Source organism: Homalodisca vitripennis, unplaced genomic scaffold, assembly GCF_021130785.1.
Source record: "Homalodisca vitripennis isolate AUS2020 unplaced genomic scaffold, UT_GWSS_2.1 ScUCBcl_87;HRSCAF=1037, whole genome shotgun sequence".
Taxonomy (NCBI): domain Eukaryota; kingdom Metazoa; phylum Arthropoda; class Insecta; order Hemiptera; family Cicadellidae; genus Homalodisca; species Homalodisca vitripennis.
Window position 1 is genome coordinate 70,819 of NW_025776212.1, and position 10,553 is coordinate 81,371.

A 10,553-nucleotide genomic window follows, 5' to 3' on the forward strand; every position below is an offset into this window, starting at 1 on the left:
AATAAATTTTCTTAATTTGTTTTTCATGTAATCTATGTGCTCTGCCCAACGCATCCGTTTGTCAAACATAATTCCTAGATATTTATATGAATCGACACTGCTTATGGTGTCACAACCGCATGTTTCACTCGAGAAATTGCCACAGGAAAGTTTTAGACTATTTTCATTAAAATCATTATTAGTTCGTAATGAAATTGGCAAGAATTTCGTTTTGGAAACATTTAAAGATAATAACTTTTGATCAAACCATTTTTTTACTATGGATAAGCCACTTAATGTCTTAGTTTTGACTTCTCCCCAATTCTTTCCTTCGTATAGTATTGCGGAATCATCTGCAAAGAGAAACAACTCACCCTCGACCCCAAGTTGGAACGGGTCTTCATTCTCCAAAAAAGAACTGTGAGAATGATTTTTGCTTTGAGAGCCAGAGAGTCATGCAGAGATGCTTTTAGGGAAGTCGGGTTACTGACTCTGTCCTGTTTCTATATTCTCAAGGTGATCCTTTACTCCAGATCAAAGTGCGCTTTGTTCGAAGGGAGGGGGTGGTTTCACTATCATGGGAGTAGAGGTAACTTGATAACTTTCGAGTCCAACAACACAGAAGAAATGCTTTCAGAATTTTGCCTTCCCAAGTTTGTGTCGGACTAATAACAGTCTCCCTGAAGGTATCAAAACTATTTTGGTGCCAGAGGCATTTTACTCTGTTGACGAGTTCATGATGAATCGCTGAGACAATTAAGAGCACAAAAATTCACAAAATCGTTTTGTCAGACCTGTAAACGTTAATAAAATAATAATAATAATCTCTTTATTGCATTATTTTAACAATTTTTACATCGTATTGCAATAGCCAATAGTTAAAGTAAATTTACACGATTTTATCTACAAATTAACGCAACCTCATATTCACAATTCCCACAATCATTCAAGACACAATCGCATTGACCTCAGATCCAGCACTCTCAAATATCCCAGTGGCTTATCATGAATTTATCAACAGAGTAGAAAGCCTTGGACACCAAAAGGAGATTGAGACGCGTTTTAAATCAATTTTGATTATTAGAAATTTTGATTTCTTCAGGGAGCCTGTTGATTAATCTGACACCAACTTCTTGCGGTAAATGTTGCGCTAATGTCGATGAGTTCGAAAGTTGTCCCTGCCTTCAGTGTCATATTGATGACCGTTCCTGCCACGAATCAAGATGCACCTTGATCTGCAGTACATGAACACCTCAAAAATATAGAGACAGGGCAAAGCCAGCAATCTCAACTCTCTGAAATATTCCCTACACGACTCTCTGTAATTCAAATTTTCAATGATTCTGATAGCTTTTTTCTGAAGTCTAAAGACGCGCTCCATTTTTTTTGCACAACTTCCCCAAAGTCTTATTCCATACGCAAAATGAAGATGGATTAGGCCATAGTAGACCATTTTTAAAACTTCTGGGGGAAAAAATTTGGCTAGATTGCGCCGAGCACAAATAGTTGCCCCTCGGTTCGGGCCGGCAAAGGATGATTTAGAAGCCTGGTTCCTGGAAGGACTGAAATTGTTTAAGTTTATCTTCTGTGTGAACAGAGCCCTTTCATAGTTCCGGGAGTTTAATATGGAAGTGAGGTCATTAGATACCATCAATATCTTTATAGTTATAACAAGTGACATTTGAGTCAAACAGCAAGAAGAAGTAAATCAATTCTTGATTTGCTCATCATTTTTAATTCTTCATGCTCAGTTCATATTCTGAAACCTTTTATCACCGGGTAAAAAATATACATGATTATTAAGCATACATTTAGTATAACTACGTACCTGACTGAGCAAGTACAAAAAAAACGAGGCGATCACAACATACGTAATTAATGCAGCTGCCGTCTTATTGTCGTCTGGTAGATCCACAGATCCCAGATTTAAAATTGCGCAGTTATCTATCTATTAGTTGTATACATAAATGATCGGAAGATGCGGCTTTGCTATCGTCTGTTCAGTAAAGAATGACCATCAGTGCACTTTGCTATATCAGTTTGGTCGGCCATAAACTTACCGTCATTAAAATTCTGACTACCGCCGCAAATTATATAAACACCATGGTTTTGATATGAAAAGGGGTTTTTTGGTTATAGTTTAAGGGGAATTTATTTTTCATAAGGTTTCAATGCGATATCAATGCAGCAGAGTACGGTAGCCCGACCTAGTTGTAGTGTTAGCGCATTCGTTGCCGGACCTAAAACTTTGAAGTAATAATAGCGCAAAATCAATTCTCCTCTGTGACCGCTCCTTCGTTTACTAGTACAATCGCTCTTCTCTGTACCGAATTTCCTCCTTATTCTGTTTCATAAGATCCTTGTATTGATTGGTCATCTATGTGGACGGACAGGATACGACTAGTAAGGGTCTCTTAAGAAATACAATTGGTATGCGAGGCAAAATCTGCAAGGCCCCATGGCAAAATCTGACTCAGATGCCTGGCCGGAAGCCAACTAGCATTACTTCTTAAAGCAATGAAGTTACTTAGATGCAAATATCAATTGAACGCCGACTGATACCTATATAATTATCGAAGAAAAATTGAAAAAATCCCTTCCGGTCGGATAATACACCGTAAAAACTCTACTGATAAGAAGTTCCAACTACTTTGGATTTCATTGACTGAGGTGTTATTTCATTTTCCTTAGTATATTCCGATCGGAAGTGATTATTTTTGTTTTTTACTCGATAATTATATATTTATTAGTCGGCGTAGAATTATTATATAAAATTAATGTCCTAACAAAATTATAAGTACCACTTTTACCTCAACCACTCAACCAGTGAAATCCAAAATCGTCAAAACTTGAATCTGTAGAGAGTGTTTCTTCGGTATTTACCGACCGGAAGTGATTTTTTTTCTCGATAATTATATAGGTAGTCGAGTACAGTTTAATGATAACAAAAAATCGTCGTCCTAACTCAATCAAAAATATCACGTTTACCTCAATAACTGAAGTCCGAAATAGTTGAAGTTCTAATCATTAGAGTTTTTAAGGTGCATTTTATTGCACTGTTATCTAGTCTGTCTCTCACAGGAAGCCCTCGAGGGTATCTTGGGTTAACTAGTTCTGGCAATATGCATTTGTAGTAAAAAGTAAAAAGTGGAATTTTAATTAAAATGTTAAAATTTTAATTCCTTTATTTTGTAATGGGTAATAGCTGCTCATGTAATGAGATTTGTTTAACAATCAAATGAAGCAATCATACATTAAGTCAAATAAAACCTATTATAGTTAGACTATAATATTGCACTAAACAAAATACCTCATAATGAAGTATGTCACTCATATTTTGAAAATATTGACGTTATTCAATAATTTATTGTTCCCCAGGAGGTAGAGGTAGTTGTTAAACGTTACGAATTTATTGTTACGGAAAGAGTTCGCCAACACTATTTCGGTGATATGAAGATGTATATGAGAGCTTCCACACGACACGATCATTCATAGCATGGGCGCGCAACGGTGGCGCGTAAGTAGTGTTTTGTTCATGGCCGTTGGAAAGACCCGGTGCCGTGCGGGGTAGATATTATAAATCAACAAATTGAAGGAACACCAACACTGAAAGGCCACACGTTATAACCTAGTGAAAGCGGGTGAGGGGAAATATCCAGCAGGTAGTGGTGGGAGAGTTGCCTATAGTTTCCGGCTGTAGTCGCCACGCGCGCCACGTGACAGAGCGTTGAATAGCGCTTGCAGACCTTTCATGTCTGCCTTATTGTACCTTAGCTTCAGAACTTTTTTATATACCGTTTGCAGTTTTACTCTTACTATATTCCAATCTACGAATGTCTGTATTTTATTCTTTAACAAAAATTCGCGTTTTTATTTTATGAAACGTTGAAAATACCCTTTTTTTAAACTTTCCACCTGATTTGCAGCTTAAGTTGAATCGAAATTGAAATTTCAAAAACTAATACACCTATACAAATATTTAGTTACTTAATAATGACATCAATATGTTTGTAATAGCTCAAAAATGAACCTACAATGAGGCAGATTCAAAACCCTTGCATCAGCGTTCACCAGAGTGGTAGAGCGCACCCTTAAATAACAAACATTTTAGTAGCGTAACATACTGGTTTTCAGTAGGAATTATTATGACTTGACAATGTTGGTTAACCTATTTTAACCAAATATATACTGATAATGGAATAGAATAACAGGATTTCGATCATGTGCATCCTTAAATGGTACAAATCTGACCGCAAAATTATGAGAACTTGAGTTTGCCCACTTCTTCATTATTAGAACATCCAAGCACGGAAAATAAAACATAAAAAATTGCCAAGAGTTATACTAGACAAATGAATCTAAAACTATGAATGCGGCCTTGACTTTGCCCCCACCTAAACTGGCACCAAATTCAAAATAACTACAGTAAAAATACAACTCAACGCAAATGTTCTGCTGCAGTTGGCACTGTAGTAAATGGAGCATATAAGCGTTGAATTGCATCATAGTATGATCCACGTCATGACTGCTCACTGTAGAGGAAGACACCTGGACAGACATTCAGGATGGTGGGTGTTGGAAAGGGGATGAGCAGAATTCCTGAATTATGTTACAGATTTACCAGGTTTTACAAACTTCACATATAATCTAATTGTTCTAGTATTTATTTCATCAAATCTTACGATTCTTAATAGCTGAGTTGTAATAATTCGCTTTACAATGTTGTAACGAGGCAAATTTTTCCGAGGATTAAAGCACAGATATTTTGCAGTGGATCAATGTTGCGGCAGCTAGTGGCAGTGGTTATGTTCGCGATCAGCGACGTCATTATTAGCAGGCTGTGCATTAATCAGCTGGCCAAGCGATCAGCTGTCTGCATTGTAGAACTGGGAACGGGAATGGAACATCAAGTGAAGGAAAGATTTTCGGGTTATGTTTGTTTTGTCGTTGTAACGATATTGTTGAAATTTGTCGCATTTGGTGGAAGATACCGTATTAATATAACTGCTTAGTTATACAAGATACAGTAATTGATTTAAAGAAAGAACTGGATTAAGAGCAGCAAGTTGGTGAGTGTTTTTTTATTTAACCCATGACATAATTTACACCCCACGCTAATACCTAGGAAGCCTAAAGTACACGGTTGTACAAATTAACAAATTTATTACAGGGCAATTATAGAAGTTGTCGTTTGGTCCGTCAATCTTTCATTTTAGACATTTTCTAATAACAGAAGTTTTTGGTCACAAGGCTTGTTCCTGTAGGCTAACAATAATTGATTGACCACACTATAGCCTGTAATATGTTGTAGGAGGCCTAAATCTGCATTACAATCGGAAATAAAACCAGCACGTGGGCTGTAGAAAAGCACTTTGAGGTTAGGCTAGCGTTTCAAGGGTTGGTAACCATCCTGGGCAAGCGTAGACTTTCTTCTATTCACATACGTAGACTCCAACCTGATCTTTTCTTAGTATAAAGGCAATGCTGATTCAAGAATTAATTTGTAATCCTTGCTTTTCATTTTTCAACAGAGTCTTTTGAGATGCTCCAGATACTTGTACAAAGTCGTCTTTAGTTGGAAACTGTTGTCTGAAATAGAAACCGCGGTTACAAAGATGTTACAATCAAGACTATGCAAGAAAGGTTATTTCAGGGATTGATTTAAGTATTTTCTACTACGACGTTTCAGCAAAAATATAGGTCTAAGATTTTTATGTTTTATATTACTATGAGAGCTAATATGTTCTAATCGGCTTGTTTAGTGCATTGTGCTGAATATCTAACGCCTAAAATTAAAAAAATATTATTATCTAGAAGTTATTCTTGTGATATGGCAAAGCCAAGCATGGCTTATAGTTCTTTGCTCTATCCCATCCGTTACTGTTAAATTTATTCAAATTATTTTCTGTCAAAAAACCATTAGTCAATTTAACAAGCAAGCTTTCAAGAAGTGTGACCCTAGTTTGATAAATAACCATTGAAAAAGTACATTTTTCATAACTTATATATTTAAAAATAATTTGCATAATTCAAAAACAAAAATGAACCCTCCGCCACCCCTCAGTCTTGTGTCAGATCCAAGATTGAGACAACTCGTAGACTGTTAATTTTTAAGCAGTTGGCCAAATGGGATACACCAAATCATGCCAAGTTTGAATACAGAGGGTTTCACATCTGGAATTCTCCTCCCACCTTGAAGTTGGTAACTGGACACAAAGTGCAATATTTTGGAATTACAGGATCTCAAACAAATGTTTTTCACTTCCTATGAATTCATGAGTGACCATGGATTTAAAGAATCTCACGACAAATTTCTCCACTTCTCGCTGTTCATGACTGGACGCGAAGTGAGTGACCGTGGATTTGGTTAATCTCACGGCAAATTTCTCCACTTCTCGCTGTTCTTGACTGGACGCAAAGTGAGTGACCGTGGATTTGGTTAATCTCACGACAAATTTCTCCACTTCTCGCTGTTCATGACTGGACGCGAAGTGAGTGACCGTGGATTTAGTGAATCTCACGACAAATTTCTCCACTTCTCGCTGTTCTTGGCTGGACGCGAAGTGAGTGACCGTGGATTTGGTTAATCTCACGACAAATTTCTCCACTTCTCGCTGTTCATGACTGAACGCGAAGTGAGTGACCGTGGATTTGGTTAATCTCACGACAAATTTCTCCACTTCTCGCTGTTCTTGACTGGACGCGAAGTGAGTGACCGTGGATTTGGTTAATCTCACGACAAAATTTCTCCACTTCTCGCTGTTCATGACTGGACGCGAAGTGAGTGACCGTGGATTTAGTGAATCTCACGACAAATTTCTCCACTTCTCGCTGTTCATGACTGGACGCGAAGTGAGTGACCGTGGATTTGGTTAATCTCACGACAAAATTTCTCCACTTCTCGCTGTTCTTGACTGGACGCGAAGTGAGTGACCGTGGATTTGGTTAATCTCACGACAAATTTCTCCACTTCTCGCTGTTCATGACTGGACGCGAAGTGAGTGACCGTGGATTTAGTGAATCTCACGACAAATTTCTCCACTTCTCGCTGTTCTTGACTGGACGCGAAGTGAGTGACCGTGGATTTAGTGAATCTCACGACAAATTTCTCCACTTCTCGCTGTTCTTTACTGGACGCGAAGTTAGTGACCGTGGATTTAGTGAATCTTACGACAAATTTCTCCACTTCTCGCTGTTCTTGACTGGACGCGAAGTGAGTGACCGTGGATTTGGTTAATCTGACGACAAATTTCTCCACTTCTTGCGATTGGTATTATTGAAGCCCTGCTGGTTTGTCTAATTTCAGCTTAAAGGGGCTAGAAAATAAAGTGGTGTTTTAACCTTCAACTTTGAATTTAGAATGAATTTTTAAATAAGTATTACTATGGTAACAAAATTATTTAATTGTTTGAAATATTAGTTTGGAACTTGATTCTCTGACTAATTCTTTAATTAACTCATACTAGGAATACAACCAATTTATAACCTTCTGCAAGTTTTTAGATAAAAACAACATTTGTCTAGTAAGAAATATAAATTATGACATAAAATTTCATTGATACATACTGTATTCCTTATGTCCTAAGATATTAACTGCAGTAAAAAGTGAACTGGTATAAAACAGTGATATAAGAATGAAAGATCAAATATTTTGTCTTTGTTGTTACACAACTGTGTATCAGTACGGTATGCTACAGGGAGTGTTCGCTTGCATTCTGAACACAGACTATAGTCGGTGAAATATGGAAAGATTTGAGAAGATCTCTTGGAACGTTGCAAGAAAAATCACAATAGACATAGTTGCCTAAATATTTAATATAAACTTTCTGATATTAACAATTTTAATAATTTTTAAACCACGTTTTATTATGATATAGGCATATTTATGCCGGGAAAAGCACTTAGTTTATTATTACCCGAGTAATAACAATGACAATTATTAACATATAAGAAATAACTATAAAATAACAATCTATCCCCATGTAGATGTTTAAAAGGTCAGGAAGGTACGGCTTTCAACCCTGTGCATTATTAATTCCAAGTACTGAATGATGTTGTTGGTTTTACAGCATCAACTAGAGTATTAAATGTGATTTCGACGCATTCCAATCGAACATTCTTCCTGCTTTAGTTGTCTGTAGGGATTGCTTTAGTCCTAGTGTTTAACAATCACTAGTGGGAGCGGTTGATTGTTACTGTTTGTTGTTCTCGTTGTTGATTGTTCATGTTGACTGATTCGCGATTGTTGTGATCTGGGTCATGATGTCAAACACATTGTAAGTACAATCAGAGCATGCTGTAGTGCATGCTGCAGTTTTTGCATTGTAAAAGCACATGCATTTACATTAATTGTGATCTACGTCATGACATGCCTGGGGTAAAGCTATGACAGGTACATTTCCATAAACACATAATGGACAATCGGAGCATTGTAAAAGCACATGTATTTACATTAGATGTGACGTCATGACGTGCCTGGGGTAAGGGTATGACATGTAGACTTCCATAAACACATAATGGACAATCAGAGCATGCTGTAGTGCATGCTGCAATTGTTGCATTGTAAAAGCACATGTATTTACATTAGTTGTGACGTCATGACGTGCCTGGGGTAAGGGTATGACATCTAGACTTTCATAAACACACAATGGACAGTCTGAGCAGGGTGTAGTGTACGTTGTAATAGTTGTATTGTAAAAGAGCATGTATTTACATTAGTTGTGATCTGGATCACAAAAACGTCATATACAGTAAGCGCATACTGTATTGAATGTTGAAATTGTTGCATTGTAAAAGAGCACGCATTACAACGTTGCAAAAATTAATCAATGGAATAGCCGATGTCCTTATGCGCTTGGACATTGTGTCTGAGATATAAATATCCTGTTATATAAATATAACAGGTACAAATATTCTGTATGACCATTGCACTTTGCGAATCTCCTCCTTAGTCTGTTAGATAAGGCCCCTGCAGACACGACTGAAAGCCCTGCAGACACGACTGAAGGCCCTGCAGACACGACTGAAGGCCCTGCAGACACGACTGAAGGCCCTGCAGACACCGCTTTAGGCCTGCAGACACGAATGTATGCACCTGCAGACACGACTGTATGCACCTGCAGACACGACTGAAGGTCCCTGCAGACACTACTGTAGGCCCTGGAGACACGACTGAAGGCCCCTGCAGACACGACTGTAGGTCCTGCAGACACGCCTGTAGGCTCCTGTAGACACGCCTGTAAGCCCTTGCAGTGTACTATCCGGACACTACCTAATCACACGGGGTCAGTGGAAGGACAGTTACAGGCGGCAACATATGGTTATGCTTATTGGCCGCCAAAATTACCCGCTTCTGCAGGAGCCTGTATGATTCTCGCACAAGCCAATGGCCCAATGGGACGGGCAGAATTGGGCTAAAAAGAAGATAGTTGTCTCCTTACAAATAAATCTCTACTCTGTATTGTTCCGTCTCAAAGACTAACCTGGTTTTCCGCATCTCTCCACATTTACAGAATAATTCCATCGCATATTACATATGTATACAGCCTGTGTTAATTAAATATAATATTTTTCTTGTTTGACATACAGTAAATTTAAAACGATACAAGAGTTATATAACTAAATTATTCTATATAATACCTCGTAGAAATGTATAAGGCAACGTTTAATCTTTTTTAATCGTACATTTATTTACTGACGTTTCGTCGATTAGGTCACTACAAAATGGTCACTAATCTCATGCGCAGCTGGAGTTGTATTCCATTTTTTACTGGTTCCATATAAATTGAATGTAAAAGTCAGGAGTTAATATCGTTCTCTCAGGTTAAGAATTATTCTACGAGGCTTTGATCGAACAATACGTACTTCTGGGTATTCAAAGGCAGGAAATGTTGAGAGATGCGGGGTTGGTTGCACAAAAGAAAAGTACTTCAAAGGGAATAATAACAGTTCAATAATCGAGTGCAGTATTAATATCGTGTTTTCCATTACCAGATGCATAGACACGAGTGTAACGATAAGAACAGAAATGAGTGGAGTGAGAAATATTAGAAACTTTAATTATTAAGTTTCCTTCTTAGAATGTGCGTTGTTTCATCTTGCTGTCAATTCTCTGTCTGCATGTGCGATAACTGTTATTGATTCCTCTTTGTCGAAGGAATGGCCATATTGATTTTGTTCCAAATAGGTGAAATTCTAAGCATTCCGTCCGTCTGTGACTTTGATACACTTGGTGTATATGAGTGTATTGTTCGAAGGAAGCACTCACTGTATTAATTCATAAGGTTAAATGTCATTCCGTTTGTCTGCCCATCTGTATGATGACTTCTAAGAATTACTTAAGATTTGATACTTAACTTGGATCGTAGAATCCTCTTGGGAAAATGAAGAGTCCTATTAATTTCGGGGTCAAAAGATCATCAAATGACAGTTCGTCCGTCAGGCCATCCGACTCTTTCGTACGTTTCTCGGGTCCTTTGATACTCCGTAGTTTCGGTTCCTTAGAAGTCACAATAATGACTAACTCGACCACATCCCATGCGTGTGTGAGATAAGGTACCTGACACCGTACAGTT